Here is a 13,530-nt window from a genome sequence, read left to right on the forward strand (position 1 = left end):
GGGTGTGGACCTATAAAGCAAATAAATAAATAAATAAAATTAAACACCATATTTAACCCTTTAGGAAGGGCTGCCCCATTATGCCTATATACATTGCTGCATTATTTTTAAGTGATAAATTAACTTGTCTTTTCTCACAGAGCCAGTTTGCTTTTTTAGGTCAGCAAAACGCTGATAAAAAATCTATATGAGGCCCCTCAAGCCAGGCCTCTGAGACTCTGGCTGAAAACTCACCACAGATCTGTGTCCAATAATAAAATCCTCCTTGAATCTGGAGCACTCAGCTGATTCCTGTCTTTTCCATCTTTTAAGTGCCTCCTTCCCATGCTCCTTCTTTTCCTTCCCCCAGTCTCTCGCAAAATCTTGTTCCAAAATGTCAGTCAACCATCAGCTAATGGGATCAGAAGTTGCCTCACAGTCACAAAAACCTCCTGGTTCCTGGCCCAAAGCACCCCCCTCCCCCGTTACAATCCAGTGTCCCAAGATGAACTTCCAGCCTCCATGACGTAAGGAAACATCTCAGAGCAGCTTTACAAATGGAGAAACTCATTCGTTATTTTTTTCAAGAAAAGAAAGTGTTATGAACAAGGAAATTTTTGGTGGGTCGTTGGCCAGGACACTGAAATTTGAACATTGAACAATTAATTTGAGGATAATATAAACAGGTTTCATTATACAGATTTTTGGAATATGATAGGAATAGTCTGTTGTTTTGAATTCTAGAATGTTCCTCCCCCTACTGCACCCCTGCCCCCACCCCGGCCTTCTTACTATGAGTTGGCATTCTCCCTCCCGCTGGTTGTTTTCTCCATCTTCGGCCGCTGGTAGAGCACAGATGAACTCACTCTGTGATTGGCTTCATGTGGTTGCCTTGCGTACATTTATTCTGGTTTCCTATTGTGTTGCCGACGCATACTTTTAAGAGTTCCATTATGTTAGTTTTATTTTCTTACTCTTAAGAAAAATTGACTTTTCAAAGGAATATTAAAAAAAACTTTTTGTTTAAAGAAATAAGGTTCTTTCTAGTTCTTTGTTCTCTTTCACAATTACAGCCATGTAATCCATAAGGAATCCATTAATGTGTAAGAGGCTTTGAAGCTGCTAGATGTGTGTGTGTGTGTGTGTGTGTGCGTGCACGCGCACGCTCGCACATGCACTGTTTTTATTCTTTTTCACTCAGAATCTTACTGCTGCCAACCACTGATTTAGGAATGTTTAGGGGTATATGCCAACTCAATAATCAAAATCATTTTGGTACTGGGAACCCAACCACAGTCTCTGTAGACCAGTGGAATTTATTGCTTGCTCCAGTTTATTAAATAATAGTACCAGCAACATTTTGAATAAAGAAGAGTCTGATAAGATGTGATAGACTGTCAGGATAATTCATTTTGATCATAAAGCAATGCTTATTTTGAATTTGAAATACTGAAAGCATGACTAGCCCAATGGTCCACAACTTCCTTCTCTTGACCTGGCATAGGAGTGCGATTCCTAGCTCAGTTCAGGGACGAGGTGGACAGACTGCTGGTTTTCTGTGATATCTTCATCCCTGTTTTCACTCCACAAATACAGCTCTAGAACCAACTGAGGGCCAAGCACTGGCCAAGGCTTTGGGACCACAGTGGTGAGCAGGCTAAATACAACTCCTGCCACATAGCACTTTCCGAGGGAAGCTGTCCTGTCTACGTAGGTCACGGACTGTCGAGACATTTGAGGTACAAGCAAAACAGAGTAATGGTGAAGTTTGTGTTTGGACTCAAAACACTCCAAGCTGTTTTAATTCTTGAATGAATTATATGGCCTCCCGAAGCCTCAGGTTCAAAATTGCAATAGTATTTGTTTCAGAGAGTTATTTTGAGGGTGAAGTGAAAAAAAAAAATCCTTGAACAGCTTTTACCATAGTACCTGGTTAATAGCCATGAGTAGTAGTAGTAGTAGATGAGCCACATTGCCCCTTGGCAAAGAAGGCTGTTTTCCCATCTTTTTTTTTTTTTTTTCTTCTTCTTCTTTTTGGCTGCCCTCTGGCATACAGAGTTCCCTGGCCAGGGATCAGATCCGAAGTGTAGTTGCAGCAACGCTGGATCGTTAATTCACTGTGCTGGGCCGGGGATGGAACCTGCAACCCAGTGCTTCCAAGACACTGCCGATCCTGTTGCACACAGCGGAACACCTGTTCCCCCCATCCTTGACATGGTAAGTTCATGGGTCCAGCCGTCACCAAGAGGTTGCAAATCCATCCCACCTTGGGAATCCCTCAAATTTGAGGAAGGAAAAAAAAAAAAAAAAAAAAGGCTTGCCCCACTGCTCAGAACCACATCTTCTGCCTTCTAAAGCTGCAGTGCCTCCTACTGCTCATGGAAGAAAATGCAGCTCCTTCTCCCCAGCAGTTTGCCAGCCCCCTGTGGCTAGGATCCCTCACACTGAGCCCTGCCGTCTCTGACCCCATCCCCATCACCCCTGAGACCTGCCACAGGTCACCGTGGCTGTGGACGCCTAGCATCCTGTGGTGTACACTCTTCCCACCCACTCTCCCCCTCCAGAGCCTCATCCTGCTTCATGTCGAGCCCAGAATAGCCGATCTGGAACTTCCAGGAATGGTGGGGATTCGGGGCTCACAAGAAACTCATCTTTCTGATGGACCCTGGGTTGTTTTCCCCCTTCATTTATCTCTAAAAGAACATGGAACAATTTCCATATGGCTGCCATGTGCCCTGATGTTTTGGGCCAGACATGATTGCCATACCCAACCAGACCTCTTGCAGAATGGTCACAAGATTCTGGGCACAGCAGGAGCTGCTCTTCCCGAGCTGTGATGCAGGGCAGAAAGTTGTGCTGCCAATTTCCTCTGTACCTATGCTTCTCCAGAGGCTATGTCTTCCACCCAGTAGGAAAAAGAAGTTTGTTTGGTTTCCATTCTAAGAATCTAGGTGCAAAAATAACCCATCATAGCTAATCAGCCCACTCCCTTCCCTGCAAAGTGGGCAGGCACAGAAAATCCCCTTACTCTGCCCAGCTCATCTACCCCTAAGGGGCCTTAGCATAGCTGGCGTGTGGGAGGAGAGCAAGTTTAAATGAAATCAACATGAGTTTCCTCTTAACAATAATAATTCTATTCATTCAACACTTATTGAGTGCCCAATTACCTACTTGGTGCCAGAGGAGAGAAAAACCCCAGCCGCCCTTTTGGTAGTTTGGCAAGAGGCTTGTTGAGTGAGTCTGTGTTCACTCCAGGAAGAACAGCCTGCTGCCAGGGGCTGATCTCTGGAGGCTCCAGCGTTGAACAAGACTCTTTCCTCAACCAGGAAATGCCCAGTATTACGTGTTACACCAGATGTTCTCGCCATGCTTTTCCTGTAAGTCCATCAAGTAGTACAGGGCGGGCTCCTTCCCCTGGAGCCGTTTCTGGGGTGCATTCCACACAAGTCGGTCAAGCACACATCTCTCCGTCAGATGGTGGCAGCCCAGGGTACTCACACCTTCTGCTGCCTCTACATGGAGGCTTCCCCGGGAAACCATGCTGCCCTTTCTGCTGCATGTCACCTGGAAGATGCATGTCTGTGCTGCTGCATGTCACCTGAAATAGGTGTGTCTGTGCCGCCTTGGTATGACAGCACACAGGTGTGAAGAAGTCAAAGTCTTGACACACAAAGAGCTCAAAGTCTTGGGAAAACAAATCAAAGGCAATAATAGCTGCAAAGACACTTACAGACATACAAGGCAAGAAGAGACCTTGACTGGCCATGATTGCACCCGCTCCAGGCAGCAGATTATAATCTTCACCAAAAATGCATACTTCTGCCTGATTAACAAAATCCTGTAGGGCCGCTTGTAAAGGGGGCTTAGACTGGTTCCTGGACCCTTATTTTCACTCTGCAGGGAAATAAATCCCCCACAGATGACTGTATCTGACAAGAACTTCCACTAGGAACCAACCCAAAAGGAAGAGATGTTCACTAAAGGGAAACTAATTTTTGTGGTGAATGAACCACACGCTGACTCTTTGCTTACCCTGACTCATTTAAGAAAAGGAACAGAGGGCCTGAGGGCCCCAGATCCCCACTTTCAGCTACTTAAGCCTTCATCCAACTCGGAAAAAAAAAAAAAGAAAAAAGAAAATGAACAGAAAATACTGACTTGTTGCTACAACACAAGTAATATTCCAATCTAAGCAAACACTACCTGTTTGTGTGGATGTGAGCATCTAGAGGAAGGGGTGCTGTATTTTATACCTTACACAATACTGTCCACCCATAAACCTTAGAGGAGGGCCACTTTTCCTAATTTATCTACCTGAAAGGGCTCCTTTTTGTAACAGGTATAATTGTATGTGCTGGTTGATGCCTCAACTTCCCTCAACCTGAAGCCTTTTATGACCTGATTGTTTTGAGGGCAAGTGTACCAGGCACCTGACTACTCTTAGTTCAAAGCATCCATCCCCCACTTCATAAAGGCCTTGGACTGATTTTCTTCCAGGGGATGACCCTGAGCTTTGGAGAATAATTAGCCCTGTTAAGGTATTGAGGTTTTGGGTTTTTTGTTTTTTTGTTTTTTGTTTTTTAAGGGCCACACCCACAACATACGAAAGTTCCTGGGCTAGGGGTTAAATTGGAGCTATAGCTGCTGACCTGCACCACAGCAACAGCAACTCGGGATCCGAGCCGCATCTGCAGCCTACACTACAGCTCACGGCAATGCTGGATCCTTCACCCACTGAGCCAGGCCAGGGATCGAACCCAAGTCCTCATGGATCCTAGTTAGGTTCGTTACACTGAGCCACAACGAGAACACCTGGAAGTTTTTTTTTAACTAAATTTTTTATTTTGAGGTAATTGTAGATTCACATGCAATTGTAAGAAATATAGAACGCTACCATGTCTACTTAACTGAAGGTTTAATTTTTCAAACCAACACTTGCTGAACACTTTTTCTGTGTCTCAGGAAAACAAAGATGCCTCGGATGGGATGTCTGCCCCTCATCATCTTAGATTCTCCTGATGAAGATGTACACAACAGATCCCTGATGAAATTCATCATGCAAATTACCAAGAGGCAAGTGAGCATCTTGGGGAGAGTCTGGGGCAATGTCTTGGAGGCTGAGTAGAAGTGGTGTTAGCACTACTATATATGAACCAACGTATAGCACAGTGTAATCTACTCAATACTGTGTACCAACCTATATGGGAAAAGAATCTGAAAAGGAACATATATATATGTGTGTGTGTATATATATGTATATGTGTGTGTATATATATGTATATGTGTATGTATATGTGTATGTGTGTATATATATATATGTATGTGTGTGTGTGTGTGTATATATATATATATATATATATATATACACACGTATAACTGATTTACTTTGCTGTACACCTGAAACTAACACAACTTTGTGAGTCAGTGATACTCCAATAAAATTAAAAGGAAAAAAATAGGAAGTGGGTATTAGAAGGACAGTCTGAGAAGAGAAAACAGCACACACAAAGGCTCAGAAGTATGAAACAGGATGGTGTGTGCTGGGAGCCATTCAAATAATTCGGCATGGATGGGAACAAAAATTTCAAAGAAGGGAGTTCAGAGGCATCTGGGGAATGAGAAGGGAATGTTGTGTGATCCTGGCCTCCCACATTCTATGCTGGGGAAATGAAAAACAGATGGGAAATACGCTCCCAAACATGGCCCAAGCATGGCTCTTGGAGAAACAGAAGAGAATCTTGTTCGGTTTCAGGAGCCCACAAGCCCTCACTTTCAATCCTTGAACAATGGCCCACTCCTTCCATGACCTTCACTTGAGACCAGGGGCAGGCAGTCTATCTCACATCCTTTCTCTTCTGCACAAGGACAGCAACTGGAGTGAAACAGAATCCCCAGTCTACCAGTCTAGGCTGCCATGGGGACATGGGACATGGGGAAGCCCAGCCATCCCCAGCTCCCATCTGGGATGGAGATTATCCAGAAGTGCCCCCAGGGTCCAGCGAAGAACACAGAAGGTAGTTGATGGCACTGCTGGCAAGCTCAGCAGAGGGTGACCAATGTGGGGGCTGCAGGGAAGACCACCTGAGCTGGGAATCAAATGAGAATCCCAGCCAGTCTTCAACGAAATGCACAACCGCAGAGACTGAGATGAGGCAAGTTAACTAGGAGGACTCCAGCCCTGACGATCTAAGGATCAGCAGACCTGGGGTATTTTTGCCCGATATCTGTAGAAGGTGCTAGTAGAATGAGGGGTGACCAGACACATAGGGAAATCATTCCTAAAAGACAGTGAAGATCCAAGAAGCAGCATAGGATCTGAGTTTCCACCTGTCCACCTCCCCAGTGACACAAGGAGCAAACCATTTTTACTTCCAGGCAATCTGGAAGAGAAGAGAAGACGGGGTGGGGATGGGAGTGGGGATCCTGAGACACTTAAATGTAAGCTTCCTTCATACTTCACAGGATGGGACTCATTAAAAAATATTAGGTATGGAGTTCCGTGGTGGCCTAGTAGGTTAAGGACCCAGCTTTGTCTCTGCAGTGGCTCAGGTCGCTGCTGAGGCATGGGTTCAATCCCAGGCCTGGTTTTGCCACAGCTATGGCATAGGTCACAGCTGTGGCTCAGATTTGATTCCTGGCCCAGGAACTTCCATATGCTGCTGGTGTGGCCATTAAAAAAGAGAGAGAGAGAGAGGAGTTCCCATTGTGGCTCAGCAGTAATGAACCTGACTAGGATGAGGATGTCGGTTCAAACCCTGGCTTTGTTCAGTGGGTTAAAGGATCTGGCATTACTGTTAGCTGTGGGGTAGGTCACAGACGTGGCTTGGATCTGGCTTGCAGCGGCTGTGGAGTAGGCCAGTAGCTACAGCTCTGATTCGACCCCTAGCCCAGGAACTTCCATATGCTGCAGGTGAGACCCTAAAAAAAAAAAAAAAAAAAAAAAGGGAGGAAGAAGAAGAAGGATCCATTGTTGTCACTGATGTGGCATGGGTTTGATCCCTGGCCTGGAAACTTCCCCAAGCCAAGGGTGTGACCAAAAAAAAATTACAGAAAACTGATAAAGTCATTTTTTTCTTTGAATAAATGAATATGTTGTGTGTAAATGACCAATCCTTCATTTTTTATGAACATCTTTAGCCAGGCTTTAGATGAAATATTTCAGTTTTAATTTGGAATGGCAAGGATTCAGTGCTGGTTGGTGACTTCCAGTTCAGGCTATATTCTCTACCAGGGCTAAAATATTTTAGGAGGAAGAGATGAGCTCCTTTTTCTACCTGTCCTCAGGTCCAAAGACATGACAATCCTGGTATATCCCCAGAAAATAGGGCAGGCTTTGGATCCGTAAACTGATTTTTTGGGCCAATTTGCTTTTGTAGTATCATATCCCACCTTGTAAATGAAAAGAGAAGGAGAACATGGGGAATATAGCAATTTTTTTTTCTTTTTAGGGCTGCACCTGCAGCATATAGAAGTTCCCAGGCTAGGGGCTGAATTGGAGCTACAGCTGCCAGCCTATACCACAGCCACAGCAATGCAGGATCTGAGCCTTGTCTGCGACCTATACCACAGGCAATGCTGGATCCTTAACTCACTGAGCAAGGCCAGGGACGGAACCCGCCTCCTCATGGATCCCAGTTGGGTTCATAACTCGCTGAGCCACAACAGGAACTCCCTATTTATAATACCTACAAATGGTGTATAGCCTTTAAAATTGTGAATCACTGTATTGTACACATTATGCATGAACTGGACTTCAATTTAAAAAATCATTAACGGGAGTTCCCATCATGGTGCAGTGGTTAATGAATCTGACTAGGAACCATGAGGTTGCGGGTTCTGTCCCTGGCCTTGCTCAGTGGGTTAAAGATCCGGCGTTGCCATGAGCTGTGGTGTAGGTTGCAGATGTGGCTCGGATCCCAAGTTGCTGTGGCTCTGGCGTAGGCTGGCGGCTGCAGCTCCATTTCGACCCCTAGCCTGGGAACCTCCATATGCTGAGGGAGCGGCCCTAGAAAAGGCAAAAAAAAAAAAAAAGAAAGAAAGAAAGGAGAGAGGAAGAGAGACTGGGGAATAAGAAGAAAGCAGTATCCTTTATGGGCAGGACTTAGAATTTGGTGACTTGAGTCACAGATGGCCATATTTTAGGGTTTGTTTGTTTTTTCTTGGCTACCACATGCAGCGGCGGCTTGATGTGGGATCTCATACTGGGGATTGAACCTGGGCCCCAGTGAAGAATGTGCCATCTTAACCACTAAACCAAGAAGGAACTCTCCTACATACATTTTTTAAAGTAAAAAAGGAATTGTCTTAGTGAGTTTGCTGTTTTTTAAAAAAAACCCAACAACTTATTACAACAATGGCTTATTTCTTCTTCATTCTATCTGGAGGCTGAGGTGTGCTGTGGCTTTCACCAGGCCCTGTGAGTAAGAAAAACTCAGTCTTCCTCCTGTGTGTCTCCTCTTTACCCTCACACCACAAGCACACTCACAACACCCGTGCCATATGGAAGTTCCCGAGCTAGGGGTTGAATGGGCTAGGGGTCGAATCAGAGCTGCAGCTGCCAGCCTGCCCCACAGCCATAGCCACAGCAATGCCAGATCCAAGCCTCATCTGCAACCTACACCACAGTTTACAGCAACGCCAGATCCTTAACCCACTGAGCAGGGCCAGGGTTCAAACCTTCGTCCTCATGGATACTAATCAGGTTTGTTACTGCTGAGCCACAGTAGGAACTCTGACACTAACAGAACTTTTGACACCAGGTGGGGGTAGACGGGGGTGGGAAAGGGGGGTTTCCATACCAGGAAATTCTATGACACCAGCTGGAATGTCTCACAGTTCAACTCAATTCTGACGTTATCTTCCTGGAAATAGCAGCAGATCCTACAGGTGTTAAGGGTTCAGTCCCATAAGACAGGCACCCCCCTCCTGCCCCCTGACTACTTCAGATGCCAGTAGAAAGTCCAGGTTGTCAGCTGTGCTGCTGACCAGTGATCCATAGACCACGTAATCCCACCACCCTCTCCGTGGGCTCAATTAATTTTCTAGAGCAACTTACAGAGCTCAGGAAAGCAGTTCCCTTACTCTTTACCATTTTTTTTATTATAAAAGTATATGATTAAAGATACAGATGGGCAGAACCTTCTTGCCTGCCTACTTGCATCTCTCACAAACATCCTATCTTAATAAATCTATTTCTTGCCTATCAAAATAAATAAATAAATAAAGATACAGATGAACATCCAGATGGAAGAGATGCATAGAGTAAGGTGTGGTGAAGGGCCTTGGACCTTCAGTGCCCTCTCTGGGTGCACATCTGCCAGCACCTCCAAGTGTTCACCAACCCCAAAACTCTCCAAACACTGTACTTTTGACATTTTATGGGGACGTTATCACATTATTAACTCCGTTTCCAGCCCTTCTTTCTCTGGAGAGTGGGGGTGGGGTTGGAAATTCCAAGTTTCTAATCCTGGCTTGGTCTTTCTGGTGACCAGACCCTCCACCAAGAGTCACCTCATTAGAATGAAAGACACTGATATCACCTGGAAAATTCCAAGGGATTTAGGAGCTCAGTGTCAGAAATGAGAGTCAAAGATCAAATATTAGAACAAAAGATACTCCTACTGCTTTTATTACAAGGATTTTAAGAGCTCTGGGCCTGGAACCGGGAGCAGAGAAAATACATATTTCCTGTATCTTATATCCTGGGCTCTGCTCTGTCTTCTAATTTCAGGTCCCAGGCTGAAAGAATAGCTTCTACATAGGACATGTCTGGGAGAGAGCAAGAGAACTGGCCAACTCAAGATGAATCATAAACCTTCTTTTCCAACACGGTGAATGCCATATCTACTCACATTTCATTGGCCAAAGTATGTCACATGACCAAAACCAAACCCAATGAGATAAGGACATAAAAGCTTCCCATAGGAGACATAGTAAGTCACCTGACAGTGGACAGGGAGGGGATCAGTAGTGATTGAAAAGAATAACATATTCTACCATGATAATACAAACTCCGTATAGATAATTTGGAAAATACAGAGAAGAAAGAAGAAAGTCAGAATTACCTGTAATCACACTGTTAACATTCTGATGTAGTAGTTCCTTTAAGGATATGTGTCTCTGTGTTTGCTTGTTTTGACAAATTTAAGACTAAATAACATATGCAAAGATATACCAGCTTTATAGGCTGCTGGTTTATATAGAATTATATCATGAACTCTTTTTCCCATATAAATAACTGTTCTTTTAAAATATCACTTTAGGTGTTCCCGTCGTGGCGCAGTGGTTAATGAATCCAACTAGGAACCATGAGGTTGCAGGTTCGATCTCCGGCCTTGCTCAGTGGGTTAAGGATCCGGCATTGCCATGAGCTGTGGTGTAGGTCACAGATGCAGCTCAGATCCCACATTGCTGTGGCTCTGGTGTAGACCCGTGGCTACAGTTCTGATTAGACCCCTAGGCTGGGAACCTCCATGTGCTGTGGTTGCGGCCCTAGAAAAGGCAAGTAGACAAAAAAAAAAAAAAAATTGCTTTAATGCTTGTGCCATTTTTATATTAGTTTGGATAGAACAGGTTTTGTAGCAATAACAAAAATCTCTACTTTGTCTCCTGGCTTCAGATCACAAAGGTTTCTTTCTTATTCAAGCCACACGTCCAGTGCAGACTGTACTGACACGGAGACTCTGCTCATCTTGATTACTCTGGAACAGGGACAGGCAGAGCAACTGCCATCTCCAGGGTATCTGGTGATTGTGTGAGAAGGAAAGGAGAATACAGGGACGCATACATTGTTCTTAAAGCTTCTGCCCCCAAAGCTTTCACATTTTATTAGCCAAAGCAAGTCACATGGTGTGGCATATTTTTTAAGTGGTCGCAATATGTTGCAGATCCTCCAATTAAGAGACTGAGTCTTCCTCTCCACTTTTGACTCTGGGCTCGGCCACATGACTTACTCTAGCTAATGAGACATCAGCAAATGTAACATAAGCAGAGGCTTAAAACATGCTTGTGCATTAGGGCTTGATCTCTCCTAGTGCTTTAGGAGCAGCCTGAGGGTAACCTAGAGGATGACAGACACTGTGGATAGAGAGACCGTGCTGTCCCAGCTATTCCAGCCATCCTAGGTATACGAATGAGCCAGTCTCAACCACTCAGCTCCAGTCAGCCCAGACTAGAGCTATTTAGCCAATCCACAGATCTTGAACATATTTTAAGCCACTAAATTTTGGGGTAGTTTGTTATGCAGCAAGAACAGGCTTATATACACGTCTATATCTAATTTTATCTGGGAGAGAACCATGATTTTTTTTTGACTTTTTCTTTTTTTTTTTTTTTAGGGCTGCACCCACCGCATATGGAGGTTCCCAGGCTAGGGCTTGAATTGCCACTGGCCTATGCTAGATCCAAAGCAACACAGGATCCGAGCCGCATATGCCACCTATACCACAGCTCATGGCAACACCAGATCCTCAACCCACTGAGCAAGGCCAGGGATTGAACCCCAAACTAAGCCACACGAGAACTCCTTCCTTATCTTTGTCTGTGTGTGTGTGTGTGTGTGTTTAGGGCTGTACCCACAGCTTATGGAGGTTCTCGGGCTAGGGCTTGAACTGGAGCCCCACTGGCGTATGCCAGAGCCACAGCAAGGTGGTTTCTGAGCTGCATCTCCAACCTATACCAAAGCTCTGGTATAGGTCAACCAGATTCTTAACCCACCAAGTGAGGCCAGGGATCGAACCCACATCCTCATGGATGCTAGTTGGGTTCATTAACCACTGAACCACAGGGGAACTCCCCTTCCTTATCTTTCTATATAAAATTAAATCCAACCTGAGTGCCCCAGAGGACAAAATTGGCAGGAAGCTCGATATCAGTTATCTTTCCTTCTCTCGGGTGCTGGGGAACCTGGAGTCCTGCTTGGAAAGTGTTAAGGTATTGGGCTCGTCTCCCTCCAAGCTTATGCAGGGGAAACTTCAGGAAGGGGTAAGGCTATTTGGGTTCCCAATAGCCTTGAAGATGATGTCTGGTTCTCATGCTTAGACTTACCTTTCTCAGGTGCATCTATCTCAAGAGCATTAGAGTGGATACGAATCCCTGCCTGCTCAAATCTTTAACCATCTGTTGCTTGCCCACTCTCACATTCTGTCAGAACCGCAGGAAGATGAGATGCAGACCTCTAGAGCCCTTGATTTGGCAGAATTATAATTTGGGAAAGCGTAAATGTGGCATGGGGGTGGATGGAGCAGTGAAAGGAGGTGACCAGCATGAACAGAGGTTACATGTATTGCAAAATGCTTTTTCCACGAGTTCCTGCCATGGCACAGTAGGTTAAGAATCTGACTGAAGTGGCCCAGGTAGCTGCAGAGGTACATGTTCAATCCCTGGCCTGGCACAATGGGTTAAAGGATCTGGTGTTGCCAAGGCTGCAGTGTAGTTTACAGCTGTGGCTCAGATTCAGTCCCTAGCCCTGGAGCTTCATATGATATAGGTATAGCCATAAAATTAAAAAAACAAAAACAAAAACAAAAATGCTTTTTCCAGGAGTTTCCTTCATGGTTGAGCAGTTAAAACACCCAACTAGGATCCATGAGGATGAGGGTTCGATCCCTGGCCTCACTCAGTGGCTTAAGGATCCTGTGTTGCTGTGGCTGTGGTGTAGGCCAGCACTTGTAGCTCTGATTTGACCCCTAGCCTGGGAACCTCCATGCTGCAAGGGCAGCCCTAAAAAGAAAAAAAAAATTTTTTTAATAAAAAAACGCTTTTCCCAATGGAATGAGCAGATATCTCAGAAAACCAATAACATAACTGTTAGAAGCATGATATAGGAGTTCCTGTCATGGCGCAGTGGAAACGAATCTGACTAGGAACCATGATGTCTTGGGTTCGATCCCTGGCCTCGCTCAGTGGGTTAAAGATCTGGCATTGCCGTGAACTGTGGTGTAGGTTGCAGACGAGGCTTGGATCTGGCGTGGCTGTGGCTGTGGATGTGCCCGGCAGCTGTAGCTCTGATTAGACCCCTAGCCTGGGAACCTCCATATGCTGCAGATGCAGCCCTAAAAAGACACACACCAAAAAAGCAGTATGATATAAATGTCAAAAGTCTAAGAAATCACATATGGAAGTATTGAACCATAAGTCATTATATTTCTTCTGTAACCAAGGGGAAAAAAATCACATTTTTATTGAGTTAGAAAAGAAATACAAAATCAGACTATGACTGCTTCATGAGCAGACTTACTACCAAGACCCTCTGTATTCTTACTTCCTACCTCCACTATTTCTTTTATATGTGGGTTTACTTTTCCTTTTCTTTTCTTTTTTTTAAGGGCCATGCCTGTGGCATATGGAAGTTCCCAGGCTAGGGGTCGAATCAGAGCTGCAACTGCCAGCCTACACCACAGCCACAGCAATGCCAGATCCAAGCTGCGTCTGCGACCTACACCAAAGCTCATGGCAATGCTGGATCCTTAACCCATTGAATGAGACTAGGAATCAAACCCTCGTCCTATGGATACCAGTTGGGTTTGTTACTACTGAGCCATGACAGGAACT

The 13,530-nt window shown here is 44.9% G+C and overlaps 1 long non-coding RNA gene across 1 annotated transcript in view; it reads left to right on the forward strand.

Moving 5' to 3' along the window:
• The window catches only part of LOC125131480 (uncharacterized), a 43,002-nt gene extending 37,950 nt beyond the window's left edge, over window positions 1-5,052 (forward strand). The window contains exons 4-5 of the long non-coding RNA XR_007135930.1: window positions 2,036-2,196; window positions 4,942-5,052. This is a non-coding gene — a long non-coding RNA (uncharacterized LOC125131480). The remainder of the gene's footprint in view (window positions 1-2,035; window positions 2,197-4,941) is intronic.
• Window positions 5,053-13,530: the final 8,478 nt, after the last annotated feature.

The sequence above is a fragment of the Phacochoerus africanus genome, chromosome 7, assembly GCF_016906955.1.
Source record: "Phacochoerus africanus isolate WHEZ1 chromosome 7, ROS_Pafr_v1, whole genome shotgun sequence".
Taxonomy (NCBI): Eukaryota; Metazoa; Chordata; class Mammalia; order Artiodactyla; family Suidae; genus Phacochoerus; species Phacochoerus africanus.